General features: G+C 46.9%; 1 pseudogene; it reads left to right on the forward strand.

Annotated features, from left to right (window-relative positions):
* The first annotated feature begins 4,258 nt into the window (after positions 1 to 4,258).
* LOC128341676 (zinc finger protein 271-like) overlaps positions 4,259 to 22,927 on the forward strand; it is a 39,957-nt pseudogene continuing 21,288 nt past the window's right edge.

Genomic DNA, 22,927 nt, shown 5'->3' on the forward strand with positions numbered 1-22,927 from the left:
GCAGATCCCTATATGGGGGGGCGGGCGGGAAAGGTAACCACAAAAAGGAGTTCACACTCTACCTGGCAAATGCTGGTCTGGGTTAAGCAGGGCAGCAAGGGGTCTTCTGCTGGAGAGAACACTCTGGCTGCCTCCTCCTTCCTGGCTGGCTTGGGCCCTACTGGAGTTCAGGCTTCACAGAGGCCTACAAGGAGGCCTCCGTGGAAGCCCCGCCCACCCGCCGATCAGCTGAGAGGCGGGAGAAAAGGAGCTCTTTGCAGCTTGCCTGCGGCTTCGATTGCGGGCCAGCAGAACAAGCAGGAGAGACGGCGAAGAGGGCAAGTGGCTGAGAGGCTATGGGGCTGGGCAGGGGGCAATGGGGAGTCACATGAGGTGCCCCTGGGGTGCCCCTCCAGGCAGTGGGGCCCCCAGACAACTGTCTCCCCTTGCCCTATCATTGTTACGCGCCTGTATTCCACCAAGCCTCCAGCTCATCACCCCTCACTCCCTCTTAACTGTCTGACCAACTGACCTCTAACAGAATCTCTAAATGCCCCCTCCGCCCCGCATGATCTTCTCTCCTGCATTCCAATCAGGGATTCCCTCTCCTTCCTCCAGGGATGTCTTACTACTGCTATCTATCAATCAACCTCCTGAGCACTTACAATAAGAGTTTACACCTTTACAAACATAAGCTTTAAAAAACACATATAATTAACACAAAGAATAAATTCAACAAAGAATGCTAAAAAAAACTGCAAACCATCACACACACACACACCCCGGTGCTCTTACCCCTAGACTTTATTTATTTATTTATTTATTTATTTATTTATCAATCAATCATATTTTTATACCACCTGATATGTAAATCTCTAGGTGGTATACAAATTTTAATATTAAAAATCACAGGTTAAAATACACAAAGCACAGTAAAAACAATATAAAACAAATTATTAAAAGTATTAAAATTCTGATTAAAAGCTTGCGAGAACAGGAGAGGCTTGAGGGTCTTCCGGAAAACAAACAGAGAAGGAGATGCTCTTATTCCAGCAGGGAGCATATTCCAAAGCCCTGGGGCAGCCACAGAGAAAGCCCAGTCGTGAATCACCACCAGACGAGCTGGTGGCAACTGTTACCGGTCCTTTCCAGAAGATCGTAACAGGTGGCAGGGTTTTTTATTTATTTATTTATTTATTTTTACATTTCTATACCGCCTTTCGTTAAAAAACAACCCCAAGGTGGTTTACAAAAATTAAAACATATAATAAAAAAGCAATAAAAAACATCAAGCTAAAAACATATAAAAACAGCCATAAAAATAATACAACAGATAAAAACACACTGAAGCAGCAGTAAAAACAATTGTGTAAAAGCCTGGGTAAAAAACCAAGTCTTTACAAGCTTTCTAAAAGCTGTGATGGAGTCCGAGGAACGAACGGCCACTGGGAGAGCATTCCAGAGTCTAGGAGCAGCAACAGAGAAGGCCCTGTCCTGAGTGCACGACAGCTGGGCCTCCCTCATTGTCGGCACCCGGAGCAGAGCCCCCTCAGATGTCCTCGTCAAGTGGGCAGCAACCCTTGGGAGCAGGCAGTCCCTCAAATACCCCATTTATGACAAAGGAGGTGATCTCTTAAATAGCCTGGACCCAAGACTTCCGGGCAAAGTCCAGGGTCTGCACACACCCTGGGCCCGTCTGTCCCGGGTGGTGTGGTTGCCGGATCACCTACCCATGCTGCAACGGGTAGCCAAAAATCTCAAGCGGCTACATGTGACCTCTGCTTTTCAGACAGATTGGGGAGTTGGGAAAGAAATATGTGGGATGGGAATATGTTGTGTGTTGAAATGTTTCTGCTAACACATTTGCATAAATATACCAGTTTTATATTCTTACATTCTGGTGACTTCAGTTGCTGTTTGTGCCCTCAAGAACCCACGTGTTAAAAAATACTGCGTGCTGCGTCACTGTGTGTGTGTGTGTGTGTGTGTGTGTGTGTGTGTGTGTGAAAGAGAGTGTGTGTGTGTGTTCCCAACCTGGGCTCCTCCAGATGTTTCTGAACTACAAATTCCATCACACACACACCCCACACACACAATAAATTGTAGCTGGGAAATGGAATGAATGATGGGAGCTATAGTCCAGCAACATCTGAAGGAACCCAGGTTGGGAACCACTGGTATAGGGGGATGATGCTTAACTTGCAGGGGGTGGGCACTCCAAAGGCCTTTAGGTCTACCTAGGTGCACCTCTGCTGCCCACCCATCCTCCAGCAGCTTAGCAAGGTTGATGTGGGTGGCGGGACAAAACGTGAAGGTGGGCATCTGCCCTCCCACCTTTTTTCTTCAGAGAGCAAGCTATCACTCAGCTGGTTGGACTTCCCTCCTTCAGGCCCCAACAATATTTGTCCCTCCCTTGTTCAATTACAGCTGCACTCCTGGGTGCCCCCATTATTAGCCCCTGGTGGTGCAGTGGTAAAACTGCCACCCTGTAACCAGAAGGTTGCAAGTTCGATCCTGACCAGGGGCTCAAGGTTGACTCAGCCTTCCATCCTTCCGAGGTTGGTAAAATGAGTACCCAGAATGTTGGGGGGCAATATGCTAAATCATTGTAAACCGCTTAGAGACCTTCCAGCTATAGAGCAGTATATAAATGTAAGTGCTATTGCTATGGCTATTGCTATTATCCCCCCCCCCTTGCTTTCAATGAAGGGAACGTGTCAGATTCCAGCTCCTATCATTCTGTTCCCCCTTTTAGCTAATGTAAATCTCTGGACATTTTAAGAACTATACTCTTTCTAGAAGCAGCATAGTTGATCTCTATAAAATGCTTTGGATGTGTTGGGCAGGATAACGATGCTGCAAAGTGGAGCTGGGGATGCTGGGAGTTGTAGTGAACAACATCTGGGAATCCCTCTTACAGGGAACAGTGATTGAGACACATGTGCATTCTAATGCTGGAAGGAGAAGTGTGCAAACCATCAAAGAACTTGGCCAGACAAAAGTCCGGCTTTCAACCATGCTGAAAGGAGAGTGGTCGCTTTGGTCATCTTTGCCACTTTAAAATAAGGTGAGGTGGCATACACCCATGCTAAAATGTAACACTGAGCCTGTGCATGTGTGTGTGCATGCACACATGTGCACATGCATGTATATGAGAGAGGAGCTGCTATGAGTACACTGGAGCCGCAGTCCTGGCTTGGCTCATAGAAACATAGGAGGCTCCCTTATATGGAGGTAGTCCCTTGGTCCAATTAGCTCAGTATTGCCTACCCTCCACCGACTTGCACAGGCTATCCAAGGTTACAGGCAGGAGTCTCTCCGGTTAGTAAACTTGTATGTCATTCATGCAATGCTCCTGCATAGGAATAGGGAGGGAAGACGCAACCAAGAGGTTCATGCAGATGAGACAGTAAATCTCTTCTGGGAAAGTTTGTATGGTTATGTGCAAAAAGACAAGAGTATCTCTTCTAAACAGCAATGGGACTAATTGTGGAAATGGACGTCGGACGTAACCTCCCCCCCAATTACCTGATGTGCCTTGAAATCCCCCATCCCAGAGTTACAGTACTACCTGCATATACTTCATAACCTTGTGGGTTTCCAAATCATTGTGTGTAAATCTTTGTAGATATATCATGTACAAACAACCCCTTTGTATATAATTGTGCTTTGGCAACGTACTGTATGCTTTGGTAGTTTGTTGGTTCAATAAAAAAATCTTGTCCTATTAAAATAAAATAAAATCTTGTCCTACGTGGGACCGTCTTCCACCAAGCTATGCCCTATATCTTGCAGAGCTCAAAGACACGCAAATAGCCCCCCCCCACACACTGTTTAATCCATCCTGGAAGCTAACGATGCAACCAACAGGCAGGCGTTCCTCTAGCAAGAGACGAAGGCTCAGGTGTTTCCTAAGGCAGCTCATCAGGAGGACCAGGACAACATGTGGGGTATCTTTGCTGGTGCCAAGCACTCCGTCCTCCCCATCTGGATTTGGGCCTCAAAGCCCAACGAAAAGTGGGGATGCATGAAGGGCAAGCTTTGTGACATTGCCCATCAATCCTAACTGCACATCCGTGGCTCCGCAGGGCAGGATGTGAGGAAACACCAGTCTCCCTCTCCCAGACAGGGGACTGTGTGTCCTCTTCCTCCGCCGCTCCTAGTAACTTCGAAGTCTGTGCTGCCCCCCATCCCCAGTGGTGGGCTCCCACTTTTGCAAGGTGAGGCTGGAGGAATCGGGAGGAACGAGGCAAGCGGAGGGTTAAAGGGAGAGAGTGGAGACTCCTAGAGAAGCCGGGAGCAGCTGTCCACTGAAACACCCCCCAATTGCCGCACCCCCGAGGTGAGCCTTGCATAGCCCTCCTGAACAATCAGCCCGGTCCTAGGGTGAGTTCAAGTAGGGTGCAACGGGGAAGGGGGAGGAGGGGCCTGGGAAACAGGCAGGGTAAGGTAGTCCATGTCCTGTTCCAGGCAGAAGGCAGTGGCCATTTAATAAACATCACCCCTTAAAACCAGCTAGACGGGTGGGGTTAAGCACTGGTTGTGTAGTGTTGTGTCATTATTTAATTGTGTTATAATCGTTGCATTTTTAAAGCCAGGTCTTTGTTTTGTACCTGTGCGCCCCCCCCCCCCCCCCCCGTTTTACACTGTACTGCAGGATAACAAAAGGGAGAATAAAAAGGAAAAAGCAGAGATGATGGAGGAAGGTGTGGGTAGGTGGAGAGAAGTGTGTGAGATGGAACATAGGAAGCTGCCATATACTGAGTCAGACCATCGGTCTATCTAGCTCAGTATTGTCTTCACAGACTGGCAGCATCTTCTCCAAGGTTGCAAGCAGGAATCTCTGTCAGCCCTATCTTAAGAACATAAGAACAGCCCTACTGGATCAGGCCCAAGGCCCATCTAGTCCAGCATCCTGTTTCGCACAGTGGCCCACCAGATGCCTCTGGAAGCCACAGGCAGGAGTTGAGGGCATGCCCTCTCTCCTGCTGTTACTTCCCCGCAACTGGTACTCAGAGGCATCCTGCCTTTGAGGCTGGAGGTGGCCTGTAGCCCTCCGACTAGTAGCCATTGATAGACCTCTCCTCCATGAACCCTAAGGAGAATATCTTACAATGCTCACACTTCTAGTCTCCCTTTCATCTGCAACCAGGGCAGACCTTGCTTAGCTAAGGGGACAAGTCATGCTTGCTACCCAGAGGCGTATCTAGAGAAAATAGCACCTAGGGCAAGCACTGAAATTGTGCCCCCTGTCCAGATATCTGACACCCATCTTTCAGATAACTTTACCATAATATCAGCTCAAAAATACAAGTCAAGCTTGTTAATCTTTTAATATTTCAAAAACTATTCAGCAGTGGACATAGCCAGACCAAAAAATGCTGGAAAACTACACATTTCAGTATGCTGGGGCTCATGAAATACCCAAATACTATATGGAGGTGTACTTGGAAAACTAAACTGAAGTGCTTGTCTAATTCTCTACAGGTGAAACTCAGAAAATTAGAATATCGTGCAAAAGTCCATTAATTTCAGTAATGCAAATTAAAAGGTGAAACTGATATATGAGACAGACGCACTACATGCAAAGCGAGATAAGTCAAGCCTTAATTTCTTATAATTGTGATGATCATGGCATACAGCTCATGAAAACCCCAAATCCACAATCCCAAAAAATTAGAATATAACATGGAACCAAGAAGACCAGGATTGTAGAATAGAACAATATCGGACCTCTGAAAAGTATAAGCATGCATATGTATTCAGTACTTGGTTTGGGCCCCTTTTGCAGCAATTACTGCCTCAATGCGGCGTGGCATGGATGCTATCAGCCTGTGGCACTGATGAGGTATTATGGAAGACCAGGATGCTTCATTAGCGGCCTTCAGCAATTCTGCATTGTTTGGTCTCATGTCTCTCATCCTTCTCTTGGCAATGCCCCATAGATTCTCTATGGGGTCAGGTCAGGCGAGTTTGCTGGCCATTCAAGCACAGTACACTGTATACTTTTCAGAGGTCCGATATTGTTCTATTCTTCAATACTTGTCTTCTTGGTTCCATGTAATATTCTAATTTTCTGGGATTGTGGATTTGGGGTTCTCATGAGCTGTACGCCATGATCATCACAATTATAACAAATTAAGGCTTGACTTATCTCGCTTTGCATGTAATGCGTCTGTCTCATATATCAGTTTCACCTTTTAATTTGCATTACTGAAATTAATGGACTTTTGCACGATATTCTAATTTTCCGAGTTTCACCTGTACTATTCATTGTAGCATCACTATTACATAAGTTTTAAAAATCAATGGAGAATTTGATTTCTCCCAGACACTCTGAAAATAATTAAAGGATATGCAGAGTAAACTGTGTCACTGCTTGGAATATATTCTAATATTTCAAAAAGACAGTTAAAATGAGAGAAAGAGAGCAAGAAACTCCCAGTGGGCCTTAATACTAAGGATTTCACACTGATTCAAAGACAAACTCACCATTAATAGCCATATTATTAAGTCATCACATTTAACTCACTTATCACAAGAAGCAAAATAAGAGCAAATGAATACAATCCTAGCTAATAAGCTTCAGCTCAGTATTCACAAGCCCTGATTCTCTGTACATAGTGCCAATCTGAATATGTGTACAGTGTCTTATATCATATTAATTTTTTTAAAAAATCTTTTTACCTATAGCCCCTTCAGGGGGCTTTCTAAAGGCCGTGGGGGCATGGGGGGGGGTCTGCAAAGGTTTCCCCTCCCCCGCTGGCCTCTAGGGCCTCACAGGGACAATTTGATCATGTGCGGTGGCCATTTTTAAAGATAATCTTTTTTTAGAAAAATGGTCGCTAAAAACAAAATGGCCACCATGCATGCTCAAATGGCCTCTGCAAGGCCTGGCATGGCCTAGGTCCTCACAGAGGCCATTTGAGCATGTGTGGTGGCCTTTTTTTTTTTTTTTAAATTAATTTTACAAAATGGCGCCCCCTTCAAGTGGCGCCCGGGGCACGTGCCCTGCCTGCCCCACCCTAGATATGCCCCTGTTGCTACCACAAGACCAGTTCTCCTCTCCCTAAGGCACAGTCCAACTGTGAGGATTGTGCCTTATCCTGGGGGTGCTCAGTGGCTACCCAGCTGCAGCAGGGGGAAGGGAAAGGGGCTAGTCTGAGCCAGTCCATGGAGGGCACGGAAGGTGTCTTTCACTGACACCAGCTGACCAAGAATCAGTGGGAAATGGTTCTGGAGCAGCTGGCAGGAAATGCTCCCTATAACGGCAATTCCCAGATGTTGTTGACTTCCTCAGCCAAAGGTGATTGCAGCTGGGGGTGATGGGAGTTGTAGCAACCACTTCTGGGAGTCCCTGTTACAGGGAATACTGCTGACGGGCCCTACCAAAATGGAAGTTAGGGCCCGGAGCCCTGAATGGCAAAGGACAGCACAGGCTGTATTCCAGGGTTCGAAGGCAGGGGCCTGGAGCAATTATGAGGCTAGGCTACAACATCTGGGGCTCTTTACTTTGGAAAAGAGACAACTATGGGGAGAGATGATAGAGATGTATAAAATTATGCATGGAGTAGAGAGAATGGATAGAGAGAATTTTTTCTCCCTCTCTCACAAGACTAGAACCATGGGTCACCCCATGAAACTGAAGGTCCGGAAATTTAGGACCGACAAAAGGGAGTACTTCTTCACACAGTGCATAACTAACATATGGTATTCTCTGCCCCAGGATGTGGTGACAGCCACTAGCTTGGATGGCTTTAAAAGGAGCTTAGACAAAGTCATGGAGGAGAGGTCTATCAATGGCTACTAGTCTGGTGGCTGTGGGCCACCTCCAGCCTCAAAGGCACGATGCCTCTCAATACCAGTTGCAGGGGAGCAACAGCAAGAGAGAGGACAAGCCCTCACCCCTTGCCTGTGAGCATCTCGGAGGTATCTGGTGGGTGGCAGTGTGAAAAAGGACACTGGGCTTGATCCAGCAGGGCTGTTTTTATTTTCTTTTGACTGTGGGAGAAGTAGGAGAAGGTTATACTTGCTCAGTCCCCTGTGCCTTACAGAGATGCATACTTGTCTTGGTGGCATTTCTGGGGTTGCTATGCTTTGAAATGATGGGGACTGTAAGTCAGAGTCATAAGAATATAAGAACAGCCCTGCTGGATCAGGCCCAAGGCCCATCTAGTCAAGCGTCCTGTTTCGCACAGTGGCCCACCAGATGCCACTGGAAGCCTACAGGCAGGAATTGAGAGCATGCCCTAGAGGAACCCTTTCTCCCCAGCAGCTACTCTCTTGGGCAGACAAGTTGCCATCTATCCAGAATTACTTGCAGGCCCAGCAGTGCTGAGAGGGGAGCTCAGTGGTAAGCAGAGTGTTTGTGTGGGGAGTGTGCTCAGCCGACAAGGTGTGGGGGGGAGACGAGCTTGTGGGGGACATACCAGTAGAAAGAGTGCTGTTTGCAGGTTTGGCTTGTGCCTGTCAGGTGAAGGATTCTAACCTTGTTCTCTGATTTCTCCATGAGCTTTATTATTCATCTGACTTCCTTACAGGGAGATTCCCAGTCACTAACTATAATAATCAATTTGTGCTTGTGAAATTCCTTCCAGCTGCATTACAGGGTTTAATTCTGCAAAGGGAGGAAAGGGCTGGATTTACAGAATTTAATATCCCACCTGTCTGGGCAGCTCTTTCATTTAAAAAGAAATTGGCTGGCGAGCAAGGAGATCATTGGGTATTCCTGAAAGATGTCTTGAGTAATGAGCAAAGATGGAAGGGGAACTCTCAGCTGGCTCCGAAGTAAGCCATGAGTCTGGAAGTACTGGGGAATTCTGGGGAAACATTGAGCAGCTGGCCCTGGGAAAGGACCCCAGCTCAGAAGGCCAGCGTCAGCGTTTCAGGCAATCCTTCTACCAGGAGGCCGAGGGGCCGCGAGAGGTTTGTAGCCGACTCCACAGCCTTTGCCACCAGTGGCTGAAGCCTGAGACACGCACAAAAGCTCAGATCCTAGACCTGGTGATCCTGGAGCAGTTCCTGACAGTCCTACCCCCGGAGATGGAGAGCTGGGTGAGAGAATGTGCAGCAGAAACCAGTTCCCAGGCAGTGGCCCTGGCAGAAGGTTTCCTCCTGAGCCAGGCAGAGGCCAAGAAGCAGGCAGAGCAGCAGGTGAGAGTGTCTCTTTCATCCTGGTAACTCTCAAGGGGCAGTAAATGGGAACAAGGCAATCCTACAAGCCTGGGTGTCCAATTTTGGGCAGGGGGGACATTCCAGGAAGGGTTGTCCCAAACTCCTTTCTTTGGACTGTTCCATAACTTAATGATGCTTTTGAAATATTTACATCCTACCTCTCGATTAAAAAATAAATTAATCCAGAGTGCTAACAAAAAGTATTAGAACAGATATATCATGAGGTCACTCACACAATCCAAAACTGTGTTCTACCCAGTTTAGGGAACTGTGAGTGCTTTTCCTCCTGTCTTGTTTCCAAACAATCACTTCTACCCAGGTTTGCTTCTTGCCTTGCTTTCACACAACTGGAATTTGTGAGCACACATATCTCCCAAACCTGGGTAGAACAGAGTTTTGGATTGCATCTCCGATCTTTTGGCGGATCAACATGCAGTTGTCACAGCGGGGACAGCAAGATTCTGTGCAGCAGCCTGTAAACTGAGACAGGAACAACTTAGTTGTAACTGAGATTTTTGCATAACCTGATGTGGTGTTATAAAGTTTTACCGTTTGATTTTGTTTTGTTTTATGCTGATTTATATTTTGGTGTGTATGTTGACTGGTCATTGACTGTAATAAATTATTTTATTACTTACTTACAGTTTTTGATTGTGTGAATGACTCCATGACTAGAAATTCATCTAGAGAAATATTTATTGTTTATTATCCCGCTCTTCCTCCAAGGAGTCCAGGGAGGTGTACATAGTTAATTTTCTCCTCACAACAACCCTATGAAGTAGGTTAGGCTGAGAGAGAAGTGACTGGCCCAGTCACCCAGCAAGTATCATGGCTGAATGGGGATTTGAACTCTGGTCTTCCTGGTCCTAGTCCAGCACTCTAACCACTACACCACGCTGGCTCTTTCATATAAAAACACAGTAGCCACAGCTAACTGAGCCACAAGACCTGCCATCAACATTTGCCAGAAATTTAAACATTGTCAGCTCAAAAACAGGCATTTTCAGGCCTTTGATTGTGCCTGAAGGTCACTAGAGATGATGGCACAGAGGGGATGTCTCTGGGACCCGAGCTCTACCATCTTGGAACCATTGCTGAGAAGGCTTTAACCCAGGTACTTTAGACAGTGAGGGCACACAAATCAGTCCCCAAGCAGTGTTCTCGGGAACAAGGCTTCCCAGATGCTGTTGAGTACAATTCCCATCATCCCCAGCAAAAGGCAATTGTAGCTGGGGATGCTGGGAGTTGTGGTCAACAGCACCTGAGGATCCCTGCTACAGTGAACCCTGTCCCCAAGGGTAGTCTTAATGTCTGGATGGGTTGATATTCCAGGGAAGAAGCAGCCTTAGAAATCAACCATTTCCTAATTCCTCTCCTCATTACCTGTCTGGTTATTCAGGGACAAAGATCATCTAAAATGAGCACTGATTTCTCTGAGGCAGAGAAGGCTCCATCGGGCCACAGACAGAGTCCTCTGTTCAATTGGATCGTGGAGGAGGGTGATGCAAGGGCCATCTTGCTGGGTAAGGATGAACAGGATATTTTCTACACAATCTCTCTTTCTTTTGTGTATCTGAAATCTGGGGCGGCTTTATACTTCCTTTGGGGCTTCAAGGGGTGGAGGGTTTATCCCCATCCTCTTGCCCCAGATTAAAAATTAGTTTAACATGAGTTTAGACTAGTTTTTAGAAACCCTAGTTTAAAAATGACCTTTAAGACATTGTGTCCAATCCAGCACTCTGAATTGTACCAAAGATTCAGTGTAGGAAGAGATTGTTTTCACCCAAGTAAATAAAACCGAAAGAGAGAGATTTTATTATCTAGCTTGGTTTTCTTTCCTTCATAAGCAATGAATCCTTGAAAGAAATATAGCAAGATGTAAGTATGGCACATTCTAATCCAACACAGAGTCAGTAGGGTAAATGGAAACGCAAGTGTCTTGGCAAAGCCAAAGATTTTCACCTGGGGCAGAAGCTCCGTAGGGAGGGGTCCACTCCCATATCTCCAGAAAGGACATTCCAAAGGGCGAGAGCTGTGAAGGAGAAGGTCCTGCTCAAAGCCTCTCAGATCAAAGCATGTTACATGGAGGAATGTCAAGCCAGGCCACTCAGGGATCTTCATAGCGAGGAGAGCTGGTCTTGTGGTAGCAAGCATGACTTGTCCCCTTAGCTAAGCAGGGTCCGCCCTGGTTGCATATGAATGGGAGACTTGATGTGTGAGCCCTGTAAGATATTCCCCCTCAGGGGATGGGGCCGCTCTGGGAAGAGCAGAAGGTTCCAAGTTCCCTCCCTGGCATCTCCAAGATAGGGCTGAGATAGATTCCTGCCTGCAACCTTGGAAAAGCTGCTGCCAGTCTATGTAGACAATACTGAGCTAGATGGACCAATGGTCTGACTCGGTATATGGCAGCTGCCTATGTTCCTCCTAGTTTACTACAGCTTCCCTGAGAGATGGCTGTCCAGCCTCTCTTTGAAAACCTCCAGCAGAGGAGAGCCCACCACTGCAGGAAAGCCAACTATTCCCCTGTCAAACAACTCTCATAGTCAGGAAACCCCTCCTGATGTCTAGCCTGAATCTACTTCTTTGCCATTTCAACCCACTGGTTTTTGTCTTGCCCACAAGAATAGCAGAGAACAAGTTCACTCCTCCTCTTGTCTGACAGCCATTCAGATATTTGAAGACAGCTCTAATCTCACCACCTAGTCTTCTCCTATCCAGGCTAAACATAACCACCTTCTTCAGCTCTTCCTCACAGAACCCCTCCAGGTTTCAAGACTCAACCATTTCTGTTTTCTTCCTCCATTCCAATTTATCAACCTTTCAATTTATCAACATCCTTCTTAAAGTGTGGGGTCCAGAAGGGGCCCCCCAGTATTCCAAGGGAGGTCCGACAAACGCAGAATTGAGTGGAAGGATCACTTCTCATGATCTGGACACGGTCTTTCTCTTAATGCAGCTTAGGAATGCATTGGCTTTTTTAGCAGCTGCGTCACGCTGTTCCTGCCATTGCTTTGCCTATCCTTTTCCTTCCTTCCTTTTTTTATTTGTGCATCTGTTGCCCAGCTGGGAGACAATGGCATGGTGGGAGGAGGCAGATACAAAATGTATTTATTGTTTGTTCGATTTCTGTACTACTGTTTATTTAAAAAATCTCAAAGCAGTTTAAATAGGTGTTAAGCAGCTCAAACCGCTCTCACCTGTTACAATTTCTTTCATTGTCTTCTCCAAGCCACAGACCTGCCGTTTTCTCGGCCATCCTTTTTTCCTGGACACATCAGCAAACTGTAGCAGGTCCCAGGCTGTTTTACCTCTTCAAAGGGTTTGTTTGGGCCTTTAAAGCCACACTTGTTTTCTCAGGCTTTTAATTAAAACCAATTTTAAATTATTATACTCTGTGAACTTGCTTTAATTGCTTTTATTCTCTGAAAGTGTTTCAGTTGTTTTTATTCTGTTTTTATATTGCATTTTGGACTACGTACACCACCTATACACACACACACACACACACACACACACACACCTGGGCCCTGAGTACTTGAAGGGGCACCTCCCTCTGTAAGATCCTACCAGACCTTTACTATCTTCTTCGGAGACTTTTTGCAAGTTCCACCATTGAAGCAGGGCCTTTTCGGTTGTGGTGTCTCATCTCGGGACATAGGTAGTTGCTTTATACCAAGTCAGACCATTGGTCCATCTAGCTCAGTACTGTCTACACTGACTGGCAGCGGCTTTCCAAGCTTTCAGGCAGGAGTCCTTCCCAGCCCTACCTGGAGATGCTGGCAGGGAGTGAACCTGGGACCTCCTGCATGCAAACTTTTCCACTGAGCTATGGCCTCTTCCCCTGGGAAGGGGAATATCTTACGGCACTCACACATAGTCTCCCATACAAATGCAAACTAAGGCAGATCCTGTTTTGCAAAGGGGACAATTTATTCCTGCTACCTCAAGACCAGCTCTCCTCCCCCAAACTCACTACACTCCCCAGTTCCATCAAGCACCCAGCCTGACTTACTGACTTTGGCAGGAACTGATGACATTCTATTCATTCCAGCTTTTAATGGTGTCCAACTTTTGTTTTTCCACTGTGATTTGCTGAATGTGTGTTAAATATCTTAGCTTGTTTAAATGTCTACACCCCTGGTAACCTGGCAAAGAGGCACCTTTTAACGTGGTGATTCTCTTTATTTAGCGTGGGGAGAGTAACCAGCCCTATCCACCCTCAGCACAGTACCTCCAGTGACTGTTGCTGGTGTCTATCTGATGTTTCTTTTTAGATTGTGAGCCCTTTGGGACAGGGATCCATTTTATGTATTCATTATTTCTCTTTGTAAACCACCCTGAGCCATTTTTGGAAGGGCGGTATAGAAATCAAAATTAACAATAACAATAACAACAACAATAATAGTAAGCTGCTTTTTGTAATTGGCTGATGGTGATTTCTGTGACCTCAACACCATAGGGGTCACAGAAATCACCATCAGCCAATTACAAAAAGCAGCTTTACTGGGAACAGCCTATATTCTGCAACGATATCTATAACAATTGACAATAAAATTCAGCCATCCCAGGTCCTTGGGAAGGACTTGATGTCTGGATAAAACAAACCAGTCAATAACACCTGTCTGACTGTGTAAACAAGAGATAATAATAATACACGGTTCTCATATTTTCCTAAAACGTGCTTGACTGAAAGGCAGGTCTGAAAATGTTAATGATAAATTGATCAAACCAATAAGGTGAGGGCAGGCCCCTTGAGTGATGGCCATTCAGTGAACAAGATCCCTTTTGTCCTTTTTGGTCTCCTTCCCAGGTGACGAAATCACTCTTGCTCTCCATCTCAGACCTTCTCTTTGTGGCATAGCAGAGACAGCCTCTGTGGAACTGGACCAGGTAGGGGAGGGATCATGTGGGAGAGGAGGAAGGGCACAGCTTGGGGGCCTCCGTCCCCTACACTTTTCTCTGGGTCTGAAATAATTTGTCTCCTTCCTTTGCCTCATTCTGTCCAAGCCACCCACTCGGAAGGCTTTGAAGGCCACTGGGAGAAAGCTTTGGGCCCTGCAGGAGAACCTCAAGTCACCTCACCATTACTGTCATCTTGGCTTGCCCCATTACCTATGATGAAATTTTTAGCCTACTTTCCTTAAGGAAAGTAAGCGTATGAGATCACCCAGGTTTGTGTGTGAGTGTCCCTATGAACTTCGCAATGCCTGGACCAATTTGAATCAAATGTGGTACTATTGTAGTATCTCAACAGCTTAGTCTGTGATTATGTTGTTCACCCCAATTCAAGATGGCAGATGCATGAACGTTTGAGGTACAAGTGGGCTAACTTGTGAAGACTGTCATTATCAGCAAAGATTATAGTGAAAGGAAAGTAGGCGGACTAGTTCTTACCAGAACCTCTTGTTTTTCCTTCTTTCAGGGACCAGTGACATTGGAGGAAGTGGCTGCGAATTTTTCAGAGGAGGAGTGGGCTCTGCTGGATCCAGACCAAAAGGTTCTGCACAGAGAAGTCATGGAAGAAATCTGTGGGCATCTGGCCTCTCTGGGTAAGGCTCCTCTTTCCCTTTGCTGCTCTTGCTAGTCTATCTCATATAGCCCTGTTCCACTTAGACATTACGTTCAGCACTCATACAATGAGTGTACCATTTGATGAACGGTGGTATAGCACTACATTTCCTATCTATACCATGCATGGGGGGCTTTTACCTGGGCTTACTCTTAAAAGGAATGCAGGTACAGTCATTCACACAAACCAGGGCTTTGCCTTATAACTGTTGTTGGACTACAGTGCCCATCATCCCGGACTGTTAGCCACTGTAGCTGGGGATGATGGGAAGTGCAGTCCAACAACAGGGCCAGAGTTCTGCAGCCCTGACACAAACATACTGTCAGTATCTGGCCACCTGGCACGGAAGTTCAATGGAGCCGCAGAAACAAGATACGGCTTGGACACGGCGGGCTTGGCTGCAAGCTGTTGACACAGAAGTTGACAAACGTTGCTTTCCAGCAGTGAATAGAAAGCTAGTGACGTAATTTATAGTACAAGCCGAGAGCTCCCAGCTGGCAGGAATTCAAGGCTTATTAGCCCTCTGCAAGAGGCGTTTATTCCTTCTGATAGTTTCAAGCTGAGTTCTTCGCCTTGTAATATGCCTCTGTTGTGGAGTCAGTGGAGGTTGCTTGCATAGCTCCTCTTCTGATTGGTCCGTCACGGTTTCTGCTGTCTCAGGTTGTTGTGCCTGCTCTGAATCATCAGCCAGATCAGCCGTTTCTTGGAAACTGACAGACGGGCTCTGCCCCTCAGGCACCCCGGCACCCCAGCATCGGCTGAAAAGTTGACAGCTTCCCCTTCCTCCTCGCTGTCTGAGATCGAGGGCGTGACACTTACTGTGTGTACAAGCGTACAGATATTTTTTCTGACTTTTGTAGAGACAACTTTACACTCGTAGAACATAACTGGGCTATTGAGGATATCAACGGTCTGTTTTTCTCAGAAGCACGTATGAAGGCCACATAGGAAAAGATAACAGGGCAGTAGTTCTGTGATCTCACTCTTGGAATTGTGTGGACTGTCCCTTTATTGCCTCTTCTGGGTCTGATATTGCCACATATGTTAGGGATCTAGTCCTTCAGCATCTTCTGCAGGATCTATTTTCCTACTTCACATGTATGTATGTATGGGTTTTTTTATACCGCCTGATATGTGCATCTCTGGGCAGTGTATAGAATTAAAACACAACAAATATAAAATGGAACAAAACAGTTTAAAAATTCACAAAATAAAAATAAAACAATCTCATAAGATAAAAACAAATTAAACAATTTTAAATTAATTTCAGTTAAAAGCCTGAGAAAACAGGGGCATCTTGAGGGTCTTCCTAAAAGCCAACCAAGAAGGAGGTGCTCTTATTTCAACAGGGAGCATATTCCGAAGACCCGGGGCAGCCACAGAGAAAGCCCGGTCCCGAGTCACCACCAAACAATTCAGCGGCAACAGTAACTGGACCTCTCCAGATGATTTTAATAGGTAACAGAGTTCATGACAAAGAAGGTGTTCTCTTAAGTACCCTGGACCCAAGCTCTGGAGGGCTTTATAACCAGCACTTTGTATTTTGCTCAGAAACATATTGGCAGCCAGTGCAGTTCTTTTAAAATCAGTGTTATATGGATCCTTCAGATTGTTGCAGAGTCCAATCTGGCTGCCACATTCTGTACCAATTGTAGTTTCCAGACTACGTACAGTAGGCAGGCCCAGATGTGCATTGCAGTAGTCAAGCCTGGAGGTTACCAGCATATGCACCACTGTTTTAAGGTAATTTACCTCCAGAAATGGACGTAGCTGACTTATCAGCTGAAGCTGATAAAAGATGCTCCAGGCCACTGCCTCAACCTGAGAAACCAGAGAGTTTTGGATCCAGGAGCACTCCCAAGCTACATAATTGATCTTTCAGTGTAACCCCATCCAGAACTGGCAGTCACCCTGAGCCCGCCCTGACAAAGCTCCACTCACGTCATGGGCTTGTAACGATATCTCAACTGCACAGGTGCGCCTCGCAGTTGCTTAAAGATGCTGGTCCGAATGGATGGGCACAGCGTCGCTCCTGTTCCCACCCTGCTGCCGCCGGGGGCGGGGGAGAAGGGAGAAGGACTGCTCCGATCCCCACCGCAGCCACCCCTCAGCCGCGATAAGAGGTTTGGGATTTTTTAAGGGGAGCTTTGGCAGGGCAGGCCCCCCAAAGGAGGTTTGGGGGGGCTTTGCATGGGAGGGGCCTTGCGGCTGGGTGGTCCGGGGTGACCAATTACCTTGGTGCACTCCTGACCAGAGAAATCCCCTTTCAGCCCCACCCCTTTTCTCCTGAGTTAAAAAAATACAATCAGAGAAGCTTGTAAAAGAAAAAAACCAAAACAAACAGTTTTTATTCAAACGCTACAGACGGCTTCTGTCTGAGGCTCTCTTAGCTTTTAGTTACAGGTAAAAATACTTGGTCGGTTACAAGAATACTTCAAAAAGCACCCCGAATGGTGTTGGGGGGGCACAGATTAAAAATCGTGGTTACCCAGTTGCAAAGAACAGGTATGTAAGAAAATAAAAACATCTTTTAAAACGTAGTCTTTTGTGACGCCCTAGTGTTAGGCTAGTGTTTCTTGCTTTAGTTACGTTACAGGTAAACAATAATAGACCAGTATCAACAATATGCAAAACACACAAAAGAAACTGAAAGTCTAACGCACAGGGGCTATTCTCACAATTAACAAAAATCGGACTATGAGAGCCTAGCCCGATTTTTGTTAATTGTAAAAACCACCGGGCTCCGTACGAACCACCAGGCTCACAGGCGAGCCCGGTGGTTCTTGAGCAGCTAACCCACTCAAGTAGCCTGCCCCTTAGCCCGGGTTTGCAGAGCGAGCGCTCCACAAACCCAGGCTATCTGCTCGTGAGTAGCCGCGGTGTGGCTCCGCACCATGGCTACTCACAAGTAGAACCCTGACCGGGAGGCGAAAAGCCACCTCCCGGCTCCGGGGGTCTCCCCAGTATGCCCTGCGCATTCGCGCAGGGCATACTGAGGCTTCCAGGGGCTGCGCGGCCCCCACTCCCCCCAGCCCCCGCTGGCTCAGTCACGGAGCTGGCAATCGTGGGGGCAGCCAATCCGGCCGCCCAGGGCTCCCCCGCCGCTCACGAGCGTGGAGAGCGGGCTTAGCCCGCTCTTCCCGCTCAGTGCCCCAAACCGGGTCTCACGGATCGTAGGACCCGGTCCACAATCTGACTAAACAAACTTTTCCCTAGACTGCTCTTCCTGAAGCCAAGGTCCTGGCTTCCTTTGTCTTGAACTCACCAAACCCTGGATTGAGAATTCAAGCCCATGCAGTTCTATCTTCCAAGATCTGCAGCCATACTCCATGGCCACGCATCCTGCTCTCACTCCCAGCCTGCTGCTTCTCTAACAAAAAAAACCTCTCCTTCCTTCCAATGGCTCTCTAGGTCCCACCCACCTGGCATGCTGATTGGCTGACCCCTGGAGTTCACCAGCCTATCAGTCAGGACAGAGTTCACTTGTGGCTAAGCCTTTAGGGGAGGGATGGCTGATCACTGCATTCATCCAGCCCATTATGGTGTATTTAAGAGAATGTCTTCTTCGCCATGAGCTCCATCACCCATTGAGATCATCTGGAGAGGTTTGTCTGCGGTTGCCAGCAGCTCATCTGGTGGCTACTCAGGGACAGGCCTTTTCCATTTCTGCCCATGGGCTTTGGAATGTGCTCCCTGTTGAAATAAGAGCCTCCCATCTCTGGCAACTTTAAGAAAGGCACTAAAGACACATTTGTTCACCCAGGCTTTTAATTAGATTTACGGTTTTAATAGTTTTTAATGTTGGTTTTTAAATGATTTTAATGTTTTAATCATTTTTAATTTTGTTTAATATAGTTTTTGTTGTACACTGCCCAGAGACACAGGTTTGGGCAGTATATAAATAAAACAATAAATAAAATTACCATCACCAGCTGGCATTTAGGGAAGTTATGCCATTTCCTGATGAAGTCAATATGGAGAAATAGATCTGGATGTCATCAGTATATTGATAACACCCTGTTCCAAATTCCCTGATGCTCTCTTCCAGCAGTTCCATGTAGATGTTAAAGAGCATTGGAGGCAGTATGGAGCCTTGTGGAACTTCACACTTCAGTTCTCGCTTTGCAGAGCAGCAGTCTCCATACTGCTTCATACTCCACCTTTGCACTTAACCCAAATTTTAAGAAAGGCCCTAGCCCAGTGGAAGGCAACCTTGGTGTTCCAACTGTAGTGCAACTACAACCCCCATCCTCCCCAGCCACAATTTATAGTGACTGAGGATGATGGGAGAGTAGTTCAACAGCAGCCAGAGAGCCAAGGTCGCCTACCTCTGCTCTAGCCTATCCCTCATCGGGAGAGAGGGTTTCCTTAGAAGTCTGAAAGACTGCAAACCTGTTTCCTGGAGTAATGGCAGATAGTTCCACAGATGCACCCCTTCCATTCCCCATTGAAGCCATTTCCACACTCCTCTGGCCAAATCTAGTGGAGATTCATCTTTTTGCTTTCCTGTTGTGAAATAAATCACTGCTACCCCTGGAGCCAAAAACCATTAAATGACATGACTGCCAGTTACAGCCAATTAGTAGAGGCTAGGATCTGCTTCCCCATGAAGACTGCTATATTTTATGCACACAGCATTAAAATTGGTCATTTCTGTGTTTTGACACTCCCTTATCAGGAGGCTCTCTGTATTCTCTGCAGGTGATGGAAGGGAAAGTGAGAAAAAGCAGAGAGGGACAACTGAAATAAAAGATGAGGATGTGAAGAAATCTGTTGCTCCTGAATGCTCAAACTTCCATGAAATTGCAGTCCAAAAAAAGGATTGTGAAGGAAACAGGAGGAATAAATATCTTCAGTGTGCAAAGACCCTAACCAGTAATCCAAATTTCAGCCTACATCAAAGAATTCACATAGGTGAGAAAAAATATGAATGCTCAGAGTATGGAATGAACTTGCATTCCAGAAAGGTACTTGCTTCCCATCAAAGAATCCACACAGGAGAGAAACCACATCAGTGCACAGAATGTGGAAAGAACTTCAACCACCAGTCCAGTTTTATTTCCCATCAAAAAATCCACACAGGGGATAAAGCATATGAATGCTTGGTGTGTGGAAGGAGCTTCAGCCAGAGCTCTAACCTCATTTCCCATGCAAGAATCCACACAGGGGAGAAACCATATGAATGCTCGGTGTGTGGAAAAATCTTCAGCCAGCAGTCAACCTTAATTTCCCATGAAAGAATCCACACTGGGGAGAAACCATTTCGGTGCCCAGAATGTGGAAAGAGTTTCATCAACAGCTCAGGTCTTTCTTACCATCAAAGAATCCACACAGGGGAGAAACCATATCAGTGCTCAATGTGCGGGAAGAGTTTCCGTTGTAGTTCATCTCTGAGGAAACATCAAATAAGCCACACAGGGGAAAAACCTTATCAATGCACAGTGTGTGTGAAAAGTTTCAGAGACCACTCCACTTTTATTTACCATCAAAGAATCCACACAGGGGAGAAACCATATCAGTGCTCGGAATGTGGGAAGTGCTTCAGCCAGCAGTCCACCTTGATATGCCATAAAAGAATCCACACTGGGGAGAAACCATATGAATGCTTGGTGTGTGGAAAGAGCTTCAGACACAACTCGAGCTTTGCTGACCATCAAAGAATCCACACAGGGGAGAAACCATACCAGTGTTCAGAATGTGGAAAGAGCTTCATCCACCGCTCCAGTTTTATTTCCCATCAAAAAATCCACACAGGGGAAAAACCTTATCAATGCATAGTGTGTGGAAAGAGCTTCAATGACAGCTCAAACCTTATTTCCCATCAAAGAATTCACACAGGGGAGAGAGCATATACATGCTTAGCATGCGGAAAGAGCTTCAGTGATTGTTCCTGTTTTATTCACCATCAAAGTATCCACACAGGATAAAAAAACTTAACAGTGTTGAGAATGTGGAAAGAGCTTCAGCTGGAGATTGAGCTTTATTTCCCATCAAATAATCCACACAGGAGAGAAACCAATCAAGCTTAAAGTCCAGGAAGAGCTTTAATCAGAGATCAATCCTTAATTTAAATCAAAGAATCCACACATCAGAGAGTCATAGGAACATTGGAAGCTGCCTTATACCAAGTCAGATCATTGATCCATATATTATCTACACAAGGGGTTTTCAAAACAGTGGTATTCCAAATGCTGCCAAATTACAACTCCCATCACCCCAAACGACAGTTAACTGTGGCTGAGCATGAAGGGAGCTGCAGTTCAGCAACATCTGCAGTACCACTGGTTAGGAACCCCTGGTCTACACTGACTGGCAGAAGATTAAACCCGGGACCTTCCGCATGCAAAGGAGATGCTCTACCATTGAGCAGGGAAGTGCACTGAACTGGGCAGGGGAGGCTCAAAGGCAGGGGGGTTCTGCCTTAATGGCGGGGGAGGGTACATTTACCCCACCCTCTGCTTTTCCCCTGCCAGCACTCCGTGTTTTAAGTCCACCGGGGAGGCAGCGTACCTCCCTGCTGCCACGTTGCCACCTTTACCGGAAGTAGGCGGAAGTATCCGAGCGCCGGGCGTCGGTGTGCACATGTCATGCGCATGCATGCAACATGCGCTGGCATGCCCGCAATGTGCCTGAGCACATGTACGGCACGCGCAGGCACGTTGGATACTTTCGCCTACTTCTGGGAAAGGCGGCAATGGGGCGGCAAGGGGGTATGCTGCCACCCCGGTGGACTTTTATAACACAGAGTACTGGCAGGGGAAAAGCAGAGGGAGGGGTAAGTGCACCCTTTCCCACCCTTAAAGCGGGGGGGGGGGAGACCCACCTTTGAACCGGCAGAACCACGCGCCGTTCAAGCCGGTTCCATGCACATCCCTACCGCTGAGCTACAGCCCTGTCTCTGAAATGGTCAAGGATGTAAATGACTGTTTGAATACTCAAGAGTATAAGCCCCCTGGGTAGGGGATGTGCTAGGGATGTGCATGGAATCGACCTCCGAACAGTTTCGAAGAACTGGAAGTTCCGCCAGTTCGAAGGCAGCGGGGGTCTCCCTTTAAGAGCAGGGGTAGGGTGCACTTACCCCACTCGCCGCTTTTCCCACCGATGCATCAGCGACTTCCAGTCATATCTGGAAGACGAGGGAAACGGGGCGGCAGGGAGGTACGCTTTTAAAAGAACTGACGCCGGTGCAGGGAAAGCGGTGGGAGGCGTAAGTGTACCCTCCCCCCGCTCTTAAAGGGAGACCTCCCACCGCCTTCAAACTGCCCTGCACGTGGTTCCGTGCACATCTCTAGTAGTGGCTTCTCTGTCCTCTCACAGCTGTAGAGCATCTGCTCGTTGCTCTTCACTAAAGCAGATAGTGGAGCACAATTTCAGTCTCATTGAAAGGTGTGCCTTTATAAGCATGATCCTCCCAGTATTCTGTTTGAATACCAGAATGCAGTGTTGCTTAGATTTCTCTGCAAGGAGAAGTGTGCCCTTGATGCTTGAGCCAACACCTTGAGTCAGGGGATGGGGCCATAGTTCAGGGGTAGAACATTTTGCTCTGCATGCAGTAGGTCCCAAGTTCAATGCCTGGCATCTCGAAGTCTGAGACCTGAAACCTTGGAGAACCACGGTCAGTAAGTGTGAACAGTATTGAGCTAGGAGAACCAATGGTCTGACTTGGGAGAAGGCAGCTTCTTCCTATGTTCCTCTGATTTTGTGTGAGGGAAGGCTGACCCTTAAACAGAGGAACTGTTGCCAAGAGTAGGGTTGCCAACATGCCTTTGCCCGAATAAGGGACATGAGGTGGGGAGTATGTGGGAGCCTGAGTGCTGTATGAGAACATAAGAACAGCCCTGCTGGATCAGGCCCAAAGCCCATTTGGTCCAGCATCCTGACCACATTTCACACAGTGGCCCACCAGATGCCGCTGGAAGCCTACAGGCAGGAGTTGAGGGCATGCCCTCTCTCCTGCTGTTAATCTGCTGCAACTTGTACTCAAGAGACATCCTGACTCTGAGGCTGGAGGTGGCCTATATGTGTGTTTACCACTTTCAACTTAAACTATAGAGATTGCTTAAACAACTTTGATTGCTTCTCCTTTGCTTGATATAACCATAGAAAGCTGCCATATACTGAATCAGACCATAGGTCAGGGATTCTCAACCTTGGGTTCCCAGATGTTGTTGGACTTCAACTCCCATAATCCACAACCAAAGACCA

This window comes from Hemicordylus capensis, chromosome 2 (genome assembly GCF_027244095.1).
Source record: "Hemicordylus capensis ecotype Gifberg chromosome 2, rHemCap1.1.pri, whole genome shotgun sequence".
NCBI lineage: Eukaryota > Metazoa > Chordata > Lepidosauria > Squamata > Cordylidae > Hemicordylus > Hemicordylus capensis.